Source organism: Arvicanthis niloticus, chromosome 24 (assembly GCF_011762505.2).
Source record: "Arvicanthis niloticus isolate mArvNil1 chromosome 24, mArvNil1.pat.X, whole genome shotgun sequence".
In the NCBI taxonomy this organism is placed as follows: domain Eukaryota; kingdom Metazoa; phylum Chordata; class Mammalia; order Rodentia; family Muridae; genus Arvicanthis; species Arvicanthis niloticus.
The window spans coordinates 33,713,898-33,731,997 of NC_133432.1; the positions used below are offsets into that span (position 1 = coordinate 33,713,898).

General features: G+C 52.2%; 1 protein-coding gene and 1 long non-coding RNA gene across 2 annotated transcripts in view; both read left to right on the plus strand.

The window, feature by feature from the left end:
- LOC143438065 (uncharacterized) overlaps nt 1-10,950 on the plus strand; it is a 27,306-nt gene extending 16,356 nt beyond the window's left edge. The window contains exon 2 of the mRNA XM_076923567.1: nt 6,002-10,950. The gene's annotated coding sequence lies outside the window, so the exon portion shown is untranslated. The remainder of the gene's footprint in view (nt 1-6,001) is intronic.
- A 2,804-nt stretch (nt 10,951-13,754) lies between these two features.
- LOC143438066 (uncharacterized) lies at nt 13,755-16,931 on the plus strand. The gene is made up of 3 exons (XR_013107153.1): nt 13,755-14,662; nt 16,521-16,579; nt 16,687-16,931. It is a non-coding gene; the product is annotated as an uncharacterized LOC143438066 (long non-coding RNA).
- The last annotated feature ends 1,169 nt before the right edge of the window (nt 16,932-18,100 follow it).

Consider the following 18,100-nt stretch of genomic DNA (forward strand, 5'->3'; position numbering starts at 1 on the left):
ACCCAGGGCCACCCAGGGCCACCCAGCACAATGTGGCTTTGGTACTCAGCCAGGAGGTGAAAAAGTGCTGTAGCAGCCTGGAGATTTGCTGATGTCCCCAAATGCCTGGGGCAGGGTTGCTTCTTTGATACTGGGATGGACCTGGCTCTCTGCAACTGGGACTTTGTTCTTAAAGGGCAATAGGGAAGCCACTGAGAGTGTGTGACGAAAGGAAAAGGCTAAGGCAGCATTTCAAAATACAGGTAACTTGATAAAAAGTCCTCAGGGACAAGAGGACAGCCCGGTGGGTAAAGGCATTGGCTTGCTGCCAAGTCTGATGACCCGAGTTGGGTCTTCAAAACCCACATGGTACAAGGATAGAATCCAAATCTGAAGGTTGTCCTCTGCCTTCTTGTGTGTGTCAGGGCACACACAAGCTCATGCCCGCAATAATAAATACATAACTAGGTGAGTGCACTAGAAGGACCTAATAAGGCTACCCATTAAACTCAGGTAGAGCCCAGACTGCATAGGAAAAGCCTGGGTTTGCAAAATAAATGATTATCATAATAAATAATGATAATAATGAACAGAAGGTTAATACGGATAAAGGGATCTCAGAAACAAAAAAACCCTTGGGTTTTTTAAAATAGAATGGGCTGGAGAGACAGCTCAGAGGTTAAGAGCATTTGTTGCTTCTCTGCAGAGGACCTGGGTTCAATTCCCACATGGTGGTTCACAATCATCTATAATTCTAGTTCCAGAGAATCTGATGCCCCTTTTGATTTTCACGGGCCCCAAAGCATGCATGCAGGCAAAACACTCCTGTATAAAATAAAATGGATAAATTGAATAAAAACTTTTTTTAAAATATATATATAAATACTTATTTCATTTTGTATGTATGTTGTGTACCGGAGTGTGTGTATGTGCACTGCATGTAATGCAGGAACTCACAGGTGAGACGAGGTGTCAATTTCCTGGAACTGGAGTCACAGGCAGATGTGAGCAGCCATGTGGATTCTTGGAAACCAACCCAGGTCATCTGCAAGAATCGTAGTTAAAGGCATCCCCCAGTGATGAGACCCAGGAAACCTTGTTTTTTTGTTTTTTTTTTTTTTTGTTTTGTTTTGTTTTTTGTTTTTTGTTTTTTCTGGTGCTTTGTAATTTGAAACAGTATCCATGGAAACCTCAGAGGTAGGCAGCATGCAGGTAATTCAGGGTTGTGTGTACCTTGCTCCAATATGGAAATCTAGAACTTCTCTGGGTGCTGGGTGTGGCTGTGCTCTCCTGGATGAGATGAGGAGGTACTGAGTCTAACCTGAGGGGTGGCTGTCTCATGGCAGCTGGCCACAGACCTCTGAGAGTTATCAAGAGCTGGGCCAGGAGACATAGGGAAGCTGAGGCAGGAAGATCAAAGCTACACAGTGAGTCCCAGACCAGTCTCAAAATTAAAAGTAAAAAGAGGGTTCAGTGGTAGAGCCCCTGCCTAGAATCCCCCAGTGAGAGGCTGGGGGTGTGGCTCAGTGGTAGAGCCCCTGCCTAGAATCCCCCAGTGAGAGGCTGGGGGTGTGGCTCAGTGGTAGAGCCCCTTCCTAGAACCCCCAGGGAGGGGTTGGGGGTGTGGCTCAGTGGTAGAGCCCCTGCCTAGAACCCCCAGTGAGGGGCTGGGGGTGTGGCTCAGTGGTAGAGCCCCTGCCTAGAATCCCCCAGTGAAGGGCTGGGGTGTGGCTCAGTGGGAGAGCCCCTGCCTAGAATCCCCCAGTGAAGGGCTGGGGTGTGGCTCAGTGGTAAAGCCCCTGCCTAGAACCCCCAGGGAGGGGTTGGGGGTGTGGCTCAGTGGTAGAGCCCCTGCCTAGAACCCCCAGTGAGAGGCTGGGGTGTGGCTCAGTGGTAGAGCCCCTGCCTATAATCCCTCAGTGAGGGGCTGGTGTGTGGCTCAGTGGTAGGGCCCCTGCCTAGAATCCCCCAGTGAGGGGCTGAGGTGTGGCTCAGTGGTAGAGCCCCTGCCTAGAACCCCCAGTGAGGGGCTGGGGTGTGGCTTAATGGTAGAGCCCCTTCCTAGAACCCCCAGGGAGGGGTTGGGAGTGTGGCTCAGTGGTAGAGCCCCTGCCTAGAACCCCCAGTGAGGGGCTGGGGTGTGGCTCAGTGGTAGAGCCCCTGCCTAGAACCCCCAGTGAGGGGCTGGGGTGTGGCTCAGTGGTAGAGCCCCTGCCTAGAACCCCCAGGGAGGGGTTGGGGGTGTGGCTCAGTGGTAGAGCCCCTGCCTAGAACCCCCAGTGAGGGGCTGGGGGTGTGGCTCAGTGGTAGAGCCCCTGCCTAGAATTCCCCCAGTGAGGGGCTGGGGTGTGGCTCAGTGGTAGAGCCCCTGCCTAGAATTCCCCAGTGAGGGGTTGGGGGTGTGGCTCAGTGGGAGAGCCCCTGCCTAGAACCCCCAGTGAGGGGCTGGGGTGTGGCTCAGTGGTAGAGCCCCTGCCTAGAATCCCCCAGTGAGGGGCTGGGGGCGTGGCTCAGTGGTAGAGCCCCTGCCTAGAACCCCCAGTGAGGGGCTGGGGTGTGGCTCAGTGGTAGAGCCCCTGCCTAGAATCCCCCAGTGAGGGGCTGGGGGCGTGGCTCAGTGGTAGAGCCCCTGCCTAGAACCCCCAGTGAGGGGCTGGGGTGTGGCTCAGTGGGAGAGCCCCTGCCTAGAATCCCCCAGTGAGGGGCTGGGGTGTGACTCAGTGTTAGAGCCCCTGCCTAGAATCCCCCAGTGAGGGGCTGGGGGCGTGGCTCAGTGGTAGAGCCCCTGCCTAGAATCCCCCAGTGAGGGGCTGGAGTGTGGCTCAGTGGTAGAGCCCCTGCCTAGAACCCCCAGTGAGGGGTTGGGGTGTGGCTCAGTGGTAGAGCCCCTGCCTAGCATTTGTTTGTTCCTGGATTCCATCCCCAAAGCTGCCAGCAAAACCTCAGAAATTTCAAGCTGTTTGATTACTGCTGGTTCCTGGGAGGAGCTCAGGCCATCTGCCTCAAAGGCCAAAGGCGGGGTAAAGAGATGAGGGAAAAAGGTGTTCAGGGGTCACCCGATGAGCTCAGTTTCCTGGTTAGGTGATAGATAATCCACACCCAGGGGCCCCTGAGCCCAGGGCAGAGAGCGAAGGGTAAAGTGCGGGCACAAGGTGGCCTCTGCCTGCCATCCAAGGGCTGCGGGCTATTACCTACACTTGTGATAGTCACCCTTCCCTGAGGGTGCGCCAGGTGTGGCGCCAGCCTCTGGCCGGAGCGCTCCAGTTCTTGTTCTCCCCCCCTCCCCATCCCAGTCATTCAGGCCCTGCGGGCAGGAAGCAGGTATTTGCTAAGAGTCTCAGAAAAGCCAGGCACAGATTTTTATTTTTTATTCCGCCCCCCTTAGTCAAATGCTGAGGCAGGAGGATAACTGGGGGTTAAAGTCCAACTAGAATTACCAAGTGAATTCCAGATCAGACAAGAATACAGAGAACCTGTCTCAAGAAAGGAAATACAATGCAAAATAAAGTTAGTTAAACTAGGCATGGTGCCAGGGACCTGTGCCCTGCCCTCCCCCCCTCCCTTTCTCTTCCCCCCCCCCTGGAGACATAGAGGTGGGGTTTGGTCACTTCTGCTACATTGAGGTAAAATACTGGACTACATGAGACCCAGTCTCAAAAACAAAAAACAAACCAAAACAAAAGACCAAAAGAGGCTCCTGGAGCACATCTTGGCCGAAGCTGAAGTCCTTGTTGCATGGCCATAAGGACCTGAGCTTGTCTCCTCCGTACCTGTAACCCCAGAGCTGGGGTCAGAGAAAATAGGCTCAACCCCAGAGCTGGCAGGAGAGCTAGGAAGACCAGCATTCACCTACCACACAACCATGCAAGGCAAGGATAGATACCACACAGAAGGATAGAAAAGGGAATTCAAACGACGGGTCTTCAGCCTGGCAGTGGTGGCACACGTCTCTAATCGCAGCCCTCAAGACACAGAAATAGGTGGATCTCTGAGTTCCAGGACAGCCAGGGCTACACAGAGAAACCCTGTCTTGAGAAACCAAAAAGAAAAAGCCAGGGGAAACATTGTGCCTCCAGTTCCAACATTTGAGAGGCTGAAGCAGGAGTCAGAGAAGTCAACCTTGCCTTTATAACAAGCTGGAAGTCAGCTCGGGCTACAAGAGATTCTGTCTCAAAAAACAAATAACCATCTCTCCAAAACACAGTTCCACTGGCAAAATCAGACCAAGTGGGCTGAGACTAGACTGGGGGGGGGGGCGCAGACAAGCCCTGGGGACCCCCAAAGTGGCACAGCTGCAGTAGCAAAGTCAGCCCAGAGTCCTACAGCCTTGAGAAAGCTTCTGGATGTAGGAACAGGGGAATGGGATTGGGGGGCGGGGGGGCTATCTCCCGAGAAATCATAGCCCAGGACCTTGGGAGTGGCGGCTCCATGTCCAAAGCTAGAGGCCCCGGCTATCTCGTGGCCCTCTGTGACTGGCCACCCATGAGTACCCTTCCAGGGAATACTCAGGACAGTGATGCTCAGGGACAGGACTGCCACAACCCTCATCCAGGGCCTGTACTCTGCATCTCAGCCCTGGGCCTCCACTGGGTGACAGAGGAGCTGGGTGGCAAGGAGGACTCTTGATGAGAGTCCTGAGGCTGTTGGGGGTGCACTGAAGAACCTCAGTAAAGGGGGTTCTCCATATTCTTTCTTGGGACAGAGTCACATTAAGTTACCTGCTTTCAACTTTCAAGCCTCCTGCTTCAGTACCTAAGATAACAGACTTTGGCTACCAGGTGCAGCTGGATTTTTTGTTGTCAGTTTGTCAGTGCCTCTTTGAAAAGCTCAGGTTGAGACTCACTGGCTCCCTGTCACAGGGCTTTGGGGCAGGTGACTACGGCTTGTCTTATCAGATGGTTATCCCACCGGCTCCTGTGGGCCTGGCTCGGCGCCTTCTGAGAATCCTAGTTATCTATCACAGTGCTGGAGATAAGCCAGGCAGCCCCCCTGCCGGTCCCTGTCCAGCACAGCCTGGCCCAGGCTCCTGCAGGCCTAGGCCAGTCCCCACCCCACCCCCTCAGCTGGCCCAGCCCCCTTGGCCTAACTTCCTCTCCTTAAAAGGCTAAATTCTGGAGGAGAGTAGGGAGGGGGCGTGGGAGCTTCAGTGCAGCTGTCCCCTGTCCCCTCAGGGAGCAGTGGGCCAACCTGGGGAAACAGGATGTAGCCCCAGCACCTGGGGTTAATGAAATCCCTGTCTAGGCCCCCAGTGCAGGCTACTGCATAGTAACTTGAGGTTCTCTCTCTCTCTCTCTCTCTCTCTCTCTCTCTCTCTCTCTCTCTCTCTCTCCCAAAAGGGGCAGAAAATACTGACTGAAGCCCCAGGGTAGCCAGACCTGGGCGGTGGATTCGTGGCAATTAGAGTGTCATAGGCAAAAGATGCCCTGGAGCCCCAGGGGCTACCTTGGGTGCTCACTTGCGCTCTCTCCCGTCTCCCCTTCTCCTTTCCCCCACCCTGCTGAACATTGAACCCAGGGCTCTATCACACTGAGCAACAGCCCTCCAGCCTCTCTTCCCTTTTCCTCTCAGGACAGAGTCACATTAAGCTGCCAGAGCTGGCTTTGAACTTCCAATCCTCCTGCCTCAGTAGCAACTGAGATGACAGGCTTGTGCCACCGGGATCGACTGGGAGTTTGTCGCTATTATCCTTTGTTTTTGTTTGTTTGTTTGTTTGAGTGGAGATCTAGCCATGTAGCCCTGGCTAGCCAGGAACTTGATGCATAGATCAGGCTCGCCCCCAAACTGCAGTTTGCAGTTGCCCCCAACTCCTCTTGGCCCTGCCTCCTAAGTGCTGTGTCTATAGGTGAGGGCCACCATGCCTGGCTTCCATTAGTGCTTTTGGAGACAAGTCTTTCTCTAATGAGACTGACCTCAAACTCAAATGTGCAGCCCACGCTGGCCTCGAACTTAGAGCAATCCTCCTGCTTTACCCTCTCCATACCCAACTTTAGCTTACAGCTTTAGTTTCCCTGTTTGTCAGCAGGGGTGCTTCCGGCCAAGGCTCAAACTCCAAGTCTCCTTTGAGGAGCCCATTCCTCCAGGACAACAGACTGCAGACACAACACGCTCGCGGGCCAGGATAAAAACTTGGAAGCTCATCTCATGCCGCTCCAGCCCAGGCTGAAGGTCCTCTGTACTAGCTACTCCAAAGGCCAAAGCTGGATCGCATCACGAGTTCCAGGACAATCTGGTCAATTTAGCAGCAGAGCTCTGTCCCAAAATAAAAAGTAAAGAGGGTTGGAGGGCGGGGGGACAGCTCCCTCGGAAGAGCGCTGGTCTAGCAGGCATGAGATGTGGGACCCAGAACCTCAACACAGTGTGGAGTAAACCGGATGTGATGATGCCTGTCCATAATGCCAGCATTTGGAAGGTGAAGGCAGAAGGACCAGAAATTAGTGGTCATCCTTGGCTACATAAGGAGCTCTGGGGTAGCCTGGGCTATGTGAAAACCGATCTCAAAAACAAATGACTAATAGGGGCTAGAGGGGTGGCTCAGTGGTTAGGAGTACTTGCTGACCTTGCAGAGGACCTGAGTTTGGCTCCCAGAACCCATGTCAGGTGGCTCCCAACTGCCTGCGACTCTAATTCCAGGCCCCCAAGGGCTGCCACGCTATGCCACATGCTTTACAGGCAGATCTCTGCTAGTTCCAGGCCAGCCAGGTCTACACAGTGAGACCCTATTCCACCCCACAACCACCAAATAAATAAATAAATAAATCTTAGCTAGGGGGGTGTGTGTGGCACAGGGCTTTAATCCCAGCACTTGGGGAGACAGAGGCAGAAAGATCTCTGTGATTTCAAAGCTAGTCAAAAATATACAGTGAGACTTTGTCTCAAAATAATAAAATAAAAAGAATGACATGCAAATAGCTGTTGTTGGTTATTGTTGGTTTTGAGAGTCTCACTAGGTAGCCCTGGCTGGCCTGGAACTCTCTATGACCAGGCTGGCTTCGAACTCACAGAGATCTGCCTGCCAATGCCTCTCCAGTGGCTGGAAGGCCAGTGTCATCATACCTGGCCATAAATACTATCTTTTAAAAAGAAGAAAAAGGAAGGCCGTGTTAGTATTTCGTCTAAACTCCACATCCCCAGTTACCTGGCAACAGCCAGGTATGCTCCTCCCCACAGTTACCTGGCAACCGCCAGGTAGCCTGATCCACTATAAAAGGGGCTGCTTGCCCCCTCCTCTCTCTCTTACTCCCCCTCTTCTTCTCTTACTCCCCCTCTTCTTCTCTTACTCCCTCTCTTCTTCTCTTGCTCTCTTCCTCTCTTACCCTCTTGCCTCTCTGTCCCCTCCCCCACCTTTCTGTCTCTCCACGTGGTCATGGCCGGCCTCTACTTCTCTTCTCTCCCCACCTTTGCCCTTTCCCCTGAATAAACTTTCTCCCCCTTGGAACCGCATGGTCTGGAGTGGTCTGTTCTGAGCTGCGGTTGGACTACTTCTTAAAACAACAACAATGGTGCCGTGACTCGGATACGAAAACTTCGGGGCAGCTGCTGGATGCTGTAACCGGGCGGCCTGGCGCAGGCGTGGGGACACCGGCGGGCGGTTTAAAAGGACTGACGACATGTGGCCTGCCGCGGGCCGCGCTGCGCCACCGCCGCCGGTTGTGGTGGCGCACGCTGTCCGGGAACCGCCACAGCCACTAGCTGCGGTGGCCAGGCAGGACCGCGGACGCCACGCGGCTTGGGCCCTCCACTGCCGCTGCCACCGCCGCCGCTGCCGTTCTGGCCGAGGCCGAGCTTGGCAGCGCCGCAGCCTTGCACCCACTGGACCTGCCACCCATCGCCGCCACCGCCTCTACGCCGCGTGGACTCCATCGCTGCTATCTGCCATCACCGACTGTGTTAATTTCCACTGCTGCTGCAGACTAAGTATGCCTGCGGCCCACCACGTGGTACTCCGCCATGTGGCTTAGGCAGCCAGACAGGCCCACACACAGACCTCATGGTTCCACTCTCCTGATACCAGACTGCATATTTCTTCAAACACACACCGGCTTATTGGTAAGGAAATTTCAATTGGCTGGGAGGGACCCTAGCCATCCAAATAAGACCTGGCCAGTCTTCCTTGGGCGGTGCAGTGTTGGCATTTGTCTGCCCTGGTCCCTATGACTAGCCTCCTAGCCGAACCACTATTTAGGACATTGGCCACTGGGTGACTCCCCTCCCCTCGAAAGCAATTTACACCCTCCCTCCCAATTAGCTCTAGCAGCTGTCGAAAGCCTGGTACCAGGGTAAATTGCTTCCCGCCGAACTCCGGGAGTTCGTGCTAGCCCCCTGGGTAACCTCGTGACGACCTGGTTACCTAGGCTGTTGGCTGATTTCTTACCGCCTTTCTATCGGGACGCCGATACGATAGCTTGGTAAGCCCTCCCTGTCACCCAATAGGCGCTACATTGTCTTCGGCCGCACTCTCAGGCACCCCACTGGGTTGTCTCCTTAAAAACCTCAGATCTCTAAAATTAACGCCTACTTTGAGGCCTTCCAAATTGATACATCTCTACAATGAAGTCTGGATTCGGTATACTCTAGGTAATGGTTTAAAATGGCCACCTAATGGCACACTAGACCCAGTCATTTAAAAGGGTCTTCATACATACATACAGCAGTCTGGTAAAGGAAAAAATTCCCTATATCCAATCTACTTTTGCTCTAATCCCTCCATGTATTCTGTCTGTTCCTAACCTCAGGTTTTTTTAGCCATCCGTCACTGATCAGAGTAACCATCCTCATGGTCCCAAGAAAAATTTCTTGAGCTCAGAGCTAACCCTTTTCTTCCCTGACCCTCCTTCTAGAACTCCTCTTGGGTGAGACACATCCCCTCTCCTCTTGAGACAGTTTCTCGCAGCTGAGTACCCCAGGCCGGGCCTGGACAGACTGTTCTCTCTCGCAGGAGCACTGGCTCCAAGCTCTAGTCCCTAGTGTGTCTGCCCCAAGGGTCAGTCCGCCACCTGCTGATGCAGGCCTCTTCCCCATTTTGCCTTCTCTGTCATTTGCGACTGGCTGTGATCATTTAGCTCAGCCGGTTTGCCTGAAAAGCAGCGGGTCCAGGACCCTGCTTGCTCCCTTCCCCTCTGTTCCTTAGCTCTGCTCTGGGTCTTCTTCTTGCATTCTGCCCGGGACCTGTAAAGTGAGTGCAGACTAGCCGCTAAAGGCACTGGGCAGTGACTTCCGGCTGCTAATAGGAAGTCCCGCCCTACCGCCACAGCGGACCTGACCTCTGCCCTCAGCTGCGGGCCCATAGCCCCAACCTGCCAGCCATTTGATCGTATGCCACTATTGCCAGCTTTCTTATTCTGTTCCTAGCCAAATGTTTTCTTGCTAATACTAAAATGTGCTTTTCTCTACCTACAGAAGCCGCCAAAGCTACTTAAACCTCTTTCCTATCCTGTCTTAATAGATTTTTACTACCGCTATTAAATTCTATTCAGTTACAACCAAACCTTATGGCTCTCAATCCTGTCAGAAGTCTGCTAATAGTATATTTAAGTTTGTAGCCGACAGAACTCCCAAAGCCTGTCACAGTTGACCCAAGATGGTTTCAGAAGACTTGGACACCTAGAAGATACAGCCTGGATTACATGCGGTGATACGGTCACTAACAAATGCAGCAGCAGTGGACTAAACTGGATGCTGTGAGTCAAATGACTTGGCTAAACCAAGGTAAGTCATTTCTCATGTCATGCGTATCCATTCCACAGAGAAAAAGCCCTGCGCCTTCTGTGCTTGGAAGCCAAACTGACTTCGCCCAAGAGACTATGGAGACCACGGGAACTGCTGGCTAGTGGACTCTGTCATTTTTAAAAATAATATATAACTGCTAGATTATTGTTTACTCTTTCAGGCTTCTGACTACATTGACAGCTAAGCTTTCACAGATATTATCTGTTACCTCATTACCTAAACTCAGTTGCCATCAATTAAATGCTTCTTATTTCCTTTTCTTGCTACTCCACTGTCCTAATATCTGAGTTCCTATAAACTTGCCTACCTCTAATAAAACATGCCAATATACGATCCAACAAAGGTTCATCTTAAAGACTGCTCGTGTTGTTAACTCATGCTGTTATCTCTTTTATAAACTTACAAGCTACAGGAAATCCACTCAGATTTACCTTTCATGGACCAAATAGATGCCATCTGGATAAGTATATCTGCCTAAACTTCCCACTTACCTATTCCAAAGGGTGGGATCCCTCTGGGTTTCAAATGTACATCTTAGAAAAATTTTCTTTCCCCCAAATGTACGTAATCTTATTCCCTACAATTTGTCAAGTCCAGGCACATCCAGAGCAACTCCAGAGAAGCAACCTCTAGATGCTCCATCTCCTGACACATATACAGCTGCTTCTACTGGACCTGCTCCTTCTGACCTGTCCTCAGATGGCTCCATGGACCCTGGACAGCAGGAAACAGCCAATTCTCCTACGACCGGACAAACACCCCCATACCCATTCTTCTGTGTTTCCCCTAGAGACACGTCGCCCCCAATGCCAGCAGGAAGTAGCCAGATATCACGACGACGTCCCTATTCCTGCTTCACAGTCACCTCTTTCTAATTTTTTCTTTTTAATTAAACCAAAACGGTGGAATGTTAGTATTTCGTCTAAACTCCACATCCCCAGTTACCTGGCAACAGCCAGGTATGCTCCTCCCCACAGTTACCTGGCAACCGCCAGGTAGCCTGATCCACTATAAAAGGGGCTGCTTGCCCCCTCCTCTCTCTCTTACTCCCCCTCTTCTTCTCTTACTCCCCCTCTTCTTCTCTTACTCCCTCTCTTCTTCTCTTGCTCTCTTCCTCTCTTACCCTCTTGCCTCTCTGTCCCCTCCCCCACCTTTCTGTCTCTCCACGTGGTCATGGCCGGCCTCTACTTCTCTTCTCTCCCCACCTTTGCCCTTTCCCCTGAATAAACTTTCTCCCCCTTGGAACCGCATGGTCTGGAGTGGTCTGTTCTGAGCTGCGGTTGGACTACTTCTTAAAACAACAACAGGCCGTGGCTACAGCTCAGTGGAATGTTCTAGGCCCTGGGTTCAATTCCCTGAAGAATCTCAGCCCTGCCTGCCTCCCCACCCCCCTTGGGAATGTCAGTCATCCAACCAGGCCAAGGGGCTGGAGAGCTGGAGCCTTTGGCTGTCCTCTGGCTTCAAGTACTAGGCAGGACCCTAAGCCGCTCTTCATCTAAACTCACGGCCTCAGTTTCCCTTTCTGTACTTCAAGGAGGGCGGGGCCTGGCCTGCAGATGGGGGAGAGCGGCGAACGGCTGGGTTGTAATGGGAACTGGGTTTTGGCAGGGTTGGGGGGCTGGGGTGTCCCCTCCCTCTGGTCTCCGCCCGCGGCCGCTGCCCACGAGTCGTCCATAAAAGGCAAGGAGCGCAGGTCGAGCCAAACTTAGTCATGCGGCGGCCGGCGGCTGCCCGCGCGACTTCCTCCGCCGACTTCCCGTTTCGAGAGCGGAGCCCGCAGGGGATGCGAGGTGTGGTCCTGCCTTTCGAAATGGCCCCGATTCCCCTAAGGGGATCCGCGATGCCCGGCCCCGGTCCTGCAGAGGGGACCGCGGAGGGCACACACCCGGGCTTGTGTTTGAGAAAGTGGGGATGGGGGGGGGGGTCTCACTCTGTATAGCCCAGGCTAGCCTGCCTCAGCCTCGGAGTGTTGGGATCACAAGAATGAGCCATTACTCTGGGTTCAGGAATGCGAGAAGGGCTTCCAGGAGGAGCAGCTGTTACCCTGGAGCTGGGAGGGAGCTTGAATAGAGAGGTTAGGAGGGCATAGTTTGTTGTTGTTGGCGGTGGTTTTATCCCCCAGTGCTAGGGAAAGGAGCTGGTACCTCACCCATGCTAGGCCAGCATTTCCCGTCTGAGTGTTCTAGGCTGTATTTCTTTGAAATAAGATCTTGTGTAGGTCAGGCTGGCCTTGAACTCTTTCTTGCTTTTTGGGGTGTTGTGTTTTGTTTTGTTTTGTTTTTTTGAGACAGGGTTTTACTATGTAGCTTTGGCTGGTTCTGAACTCACTATAAAAACCAGGCTGGCTTCAAACTCAGAAATGTACCTGCCTCTGGAGTGCTGGGGTAAACAGCATACAGCCTGCCCTTGAAGTGATTGATTCTCCAGTCTTCTTCCACCTCCCAAGAGCCCTGTAAACCAGGCAGGCCTCTGGCTGCCTCTGCCTCCCAAGTGCTGGGATTAAAGCTCTGCCCCGTAATACATGGCTTATTTTTTTATTTTCTTAACCATTTATGTTGAGACAGGATCTCAGTAAGTTGTCCAGGCTGTTCTGTATCCAGGTAGGCACTGACCTGTTTGGATTTGAGGGTTTTAAAAAATATATATTTATTTTTACGGGCATGGGTGTTTTGTCTATATGAATATATGCACCATGTATGTGCATACAGTGCCCGTGGAGGCCAGAAGAAGGCACCAGAGCTGGAGCTTCAGACAGTTGTGAGCCACCATGTGGATGCTGGGAATCGAATCCTGTCGGTGCTTTTCCCCGGGGAAGAATCGGTTGCTCTGTGGACACCATGGTTATACTCCTTCAGGTATGTTTCCATAGATTGGAAATGTCATACCCAGTGTGGAGGGCCATGCATGTCTGTAATCCTAGCACTAGGAAGACAGAGGGGCAGGAGGATCATGAGTTCAAGGCCCGTCAGTTTACATACCAAGTTCCAAACCAGCCAGGGCAACAGTGAAACCCTGCCTCAAGAAAAGAGAACCTTGAGACTAGAAACAAGGAGACAAGATGGCTAACCTGAGCTGAGTGATCCACCCCTCTCTCTCCTGCTTCTTCTAGGCTATAAAGCACTAATCTCTCTAGGGCAGTGGTTCTCGACCTTCCTAATGCAGTTAACTTTAATACAGTTCCTCATGTGCTGGGGACCTCCAACCATCAAGTTATTTGGGTGCTACTTCATAGCTGTAATTCCGCTACTGTTACAAATTGTAATGTAAGTATCTGATATGTGACCCGCAGGTTGAGAGCCACCAGCCTAGTGGTTGTCATGAAACTATGACATACAGGCTGAGGCATGAGTCCCACATACACAGTAGGTGCTCGACAAAGGAGTCTGCTGTATTGCACCTCCTTTGCCTCAGCCCCTCTGGGAGCCGGGAAGTCGTGTTAAGGTGGGAGGGATCAGCTCACTAGTTCATGGCTAGCTGTAAAGGCTTATGTTTCTAAGGAATGGGGCCAGCCAGTCCCAAGGTCCAGTCTCTAGTCCTGTACTGTCCTGTCCCTTAGCTTGGGGTCACTCCAGGTAAGGCTCAAGGCCAGCACACTTAGCAGGACCCAGTTGGGCAGGTCACTTAAGACTCCAATTCCAGGTGGCCGGAACCTCACTAGCCTGTTTGGGCAGTGAGGACGTCTGGGGCAGGTGCAGAGCGCAAGGAACCCCTGAGGTAGAAAGGACAGCGTGGGCTGGTGTGGGTTCCAAAGACAGAAGAGCAAAGAGGACAGGCCTGGTGGCACATGCCTGGGATTCCAGGACTCAGGCGGGCGGCTGAAGCCAGAGGCCAGAAAGTTCCAGGCCAGGGCCATCAGGGTGGCTTAGGGAGTGTTTGCGGTGTAAGCCCTAAGTTCAATGGCCAGAACCCATGGTGGAAGAAGAGAAGCTAACAGTCTCCCAGAGTTGTCTCTGACCTCCACATGTGTGCTTGAGCACGTGCACCTATGCATGCCCAAACGGGGGGGTGGGGGGGGGGGGGGGGCGGGGGGGAAGAGGCGCGCGGATGTGCGCGTGCGTGCTCACGCACAAGCAATAAATGAATAAAAATTGAAACAGAGTCTCACTATGTATCCTAGGCCAGTTTGGAACTCAAAGAGCTCTGCCGGTCGCTGCCTCTGCCTCCCGAATCCCAAGTGCCAAGTGCCGGGATTAAAGCTGTCTGCATGTAATGGGTCACGCCCATTCCAGTGCTCAGGAGGCAGAGGCAGATAGACCTTTGTGAGATCAAGGGTAGCCTGGTCTACATGACCCTCAGTTTCTTTTTCTTTCTTTCTTCCTAAATTTCATTTTTTATTTTCACACATAGACGGATGTTTGCCTGCATGTATATCTGTGCACCGGATGTGTGCCTGATGCCCTTGCGGGTCAGAAAAGGGCACTGGGCCTCCTGGAACTGCAGGTACATGTAGTTGTGAGCACCCGTGTGAGTTCTGGGAATTAAACCCAGGTCCCCTGGAAGAGCCGCCCAGACTGTTAACCATCTTTCCAGCTCCGAGTCTTCCCCAAGTGCAGGGAGGTTTAAACAACTTGGCCAGAATGAACCAAGAGTGGTGGGGATCGGCTGCTCCATAGGAGGGTGGGTGAGGCAGCTGAGGCTCTGTGTGGTAGGAGCAGAAAGGAAAGTGAAGGTAGAAAAAAAGGCTGAGGGAGTGGGCAGAGTCAGCACAGAAACTGCAGAGGTCCGGTCAGGGCGAGATGTGCAGGCCAGAGGCTGCTCTCCGGCGCCACCTAGTGGCAAAACCTTATAACCTTCTTTCTTGTTCTATTTTACACCCTCCAAGGTAAACTGGTGAGGCCTGGATATCTCAGTCACATGCATCAAGGACCAGGCTTGGTGGCTCACCCTTGTAATCCCAGCACTTGGGAAGCCAAGAAAAGAGGATCATTGTGATTTCAAGGCCAGCCTGGGCTACATAGTAAGTCAGGATAGTCTGAATCCTTCTTAATAAACAAAACATAGAGCTGGACAGTGGTGGCTCAGGCCTTTCATCCCAGCACTCAGGAGGCAGAGGCAGGCAGATCTCTGAGTTTGAGGCTAGCCTGGTCTACAGAGTGAGTTCTAGGACAGCCAGGATCACGCAGATAATTCCTATCTCAGGAAAAAAAAACAAAACAAAACAAAACAAAGCAAAAACCATGGGCTGGGCAGGTGCTCGAGGGGGAAAAGGGGCTTCCAAACCTGGTGATCTAGTTTAATCCCTGGCACCCACTTAATGAAAGGAGACAACTGAGTCCTGAAAGTTGTTTTCTGACCTCTGCAAAAGTGTCTTGGCATACAGAGGAACCACATAAACATAAGAAGAAAGAAAACCCCAATCATCTGTAAGCGACTTGGACTGTGCATAGGATAAAAACGATACACAGCGGGTTACTGCGCTTACTGCTTAGGGAGAAGAAAAAAATGTCAATATGTTCAGTGCAGACAGTTTTGTAGAAAGTGTTTCTATCGAGGTGTGGTAGCCTCTTCCTGTGTCTTAGCACTCTAGAGGCTGAGTCAGGAAGACCGGAAGTTCTAGGCCAGCCTGGGCTACACCATCAGACCCTGTCTATAAATAAATAAATAAATAAATAGGGGCCGGAGAGATGGTTCAGTGGCTAATGTACCATGTGCCATGACGGCTGCCTTGCAGAGGACCCAAGTTCAGTTCCCGGCACCCACTGAGGGCTTCACGAGGACCATGTTATAACTGCAGATTCAGGGGTCTGACACTTGAGCTTCTGTAGGCATCAGCACCCACCTGCACAAACCAAAACCTGCACAGATAACCGAAAATAGAGAAATCTCCCTGGGGGCTGGAGAGGTGGCTCAGTGGTTAAGAGCACTGGCTGCTTTTCCAGAGGCCCTGAGTTCAATTCCCAGCTCACACCCATCTATAATGGGATCTGGCACCCTCTTCTGACACTCAGGCCCTGAAACTCTTCATGTACAAGGGTGCCTTGAACTCAACAGAGTTCTTGCCTTCCTCTGCCTTTCTGGTGCTGACATTCAGTGCATACTCCCACACCTGGCTACTGTTTAATTGCTTTTTTTAAAATTTTTTTTTTTTGGTTTTTCGAGACAGGGTTTCTCTGTATAGCCTTGGCTATCCTGGAACTCACTCTGTAGACCAGGCTGGCCTCAAACTCAGAAATCCGTCTGCCTCTGCCTCCCAAGTGCTGGGATTAAAGGTTTGCGCCACCACTGCCCAGCTTCTGTGAAGTTCTCATTGGTGATCCAGAGAGAGGTCCATCACAGACAAGTTGAGCTCTGGCGCCTCCTGTTGGCAAAATCTAACAGGAAGCTGGCTGCCAGGGACTCTGGGAAATGTAGTTTATAGTTGCATTCTGTGGTTCAGAGGAGACTAGTGGGTCTGGAGCTGGGAGCCAATAGCTCTGAGGGTAGCAGCAGGCCATTAGGGACATTTTACTCTTGGTCTGTCGGTCCCTTCGCTGCTACCCAGTTGCATGGATCTGGACAAGGCTACTCACTAGTACCACTCCACACAGGGGCACTTTTGAGTTTGTGCCTGGACAATTTTGTCCATCCAAGCAGTATGGATGTCTCTCAGATGCCTCCCTACTGGATCAGGGGCTTTAACTGTGACAGTGGACCGAACATCTTGGCTTGCAGGTGCACCAGGCACAAAACACAGGTAGTGCAAAGGTCCTTTGGTGGCAGCTGGCTTTGGTCAGTAGGGGACATGGTGGGGTTAGCTTCCTAGGACATCGACAAAGTATTTATTAGTGTCTGAACGTGCAGCCTAATGTACTGAACGATACTTATTATCCCCGCAGTCGCATCTGTGGGCCTTCAGAAGTGACTCTGCAGATTCCCTGGGAGCTGGAGGTTACAGGTAGGATGCTGCTGGGCGGGGTGAGGGAAGAGGAGTCCAGTTCGAGATGCTTCCTCCAGCTCTGACACGACCACCCTAAGGTGCTCCCCTCCCCCACACCTCTGCAGAAACCACTGGCAGTGCATGGGGATGCCACAGGAGGGCCTAGAGCGGGAGAGAAGAGCTTCTCGTGAAGGTGGGGATTCCACTCTGTCCTCAGAGAACGCCATCTCTGACCTTGGCATAGGGCTGGGCTCCGACTCTGCTTTCAGTCTGAGCCCAGGCAGAGGTCTGGATGAGCAAGGAGATCCCTTCTCGAATCTAACTCTCTCCCTCCAAATAAAAGTAGCCATTGGACAAGAAGTGAAATGTGTCCTTCGTCATCAGGTATTAGCGGCATTTGAGGGTATTTGTAACCCCAGGCTAGGGAGAGGCATGCCTTAAGATTTAAGAGCACTGGGCCAGGGTAGAGGTGCCATTTGTTCCTCGCTCAGCCTCAGTTCGCACACATGAGCATAACAACGTCAAGAATGATTCTTATTGGATTGCAGGTCAAGCGTTGGGCACCCAACTTTGTGTGGCACTTGGAGATAAATGCACGCTCTCCAAGTCCCGAATCCAACTTGTCTTCCTTAGGGAAGACGTCCACTATTGCTAGGACAGTTACAGGCTGGGCTCAGCTCTGGGGTTTACTTTTCCTAGGGACGGGAGAAAAGAGGGCCCCACCCTTGAATTCCACGTGGTTCAGACCTCGCATCGCCTCTCCTGGAGAGGCTGTTATGTTCATGGATGCCGCCAGGTGGCGATAGAGATGCACCCATCGGCGCAGGCTGGGCGGGGCTGTACCTGCGTATGCGGAGGACTGCAGGGGAGACGCCTACAGAACCATTGGGAGGAGGAATTCTGGGTTCAAAAAGGCAAAATATCCCAGGCCTGGTGGTGAAGTCCTTTAATCCTAACACTTAGGAAGCAGAGGCAGACGGGTCTCTATCAGATTGAGGCCAGCCTGGTCTACCTAGTGAGTTCCAAGACAGCCAGGGCTATGTAGATATGTAAAGAGATTCTGTCTAGATGACCTGAGTTTGATCCTTGGAATGCATACGAAAAACTGGACTCAGAGCCATGCATCTGTAACCCCAGAACGCGTACCACAGGATGAGAAAAAGAGACCTGAGAGTCTTCAGGAAACTTGCTTGGCTCATTGGCCAGCTAGCATGGAATAGGAGAAGAGCAGTCGCAGAGAAGAGATACAGAAAACGTTCACGTGCTGGATGTGTCAGCGTTGTGGTACATGCCTTTAACACTGGCACACAGGAGGCAGGGGCCAGCAGTCCCTGCAGGGCACCAGGAGTCCAGCTTTGCATATGCGCGCAGGGTACGTAAATCAAGTCCAAATGTATTTTACCTACCAATATGTATGATGGTCTCATATAGCTGAGGCTACCCCTCAAACTCTTTAAGAAGGTGACAATGACACTGAACTCATGGTTCACCTGCTTCTACCACCTGAGTGTTGGAGTGAAGTGCCACCACGCCTGCCTT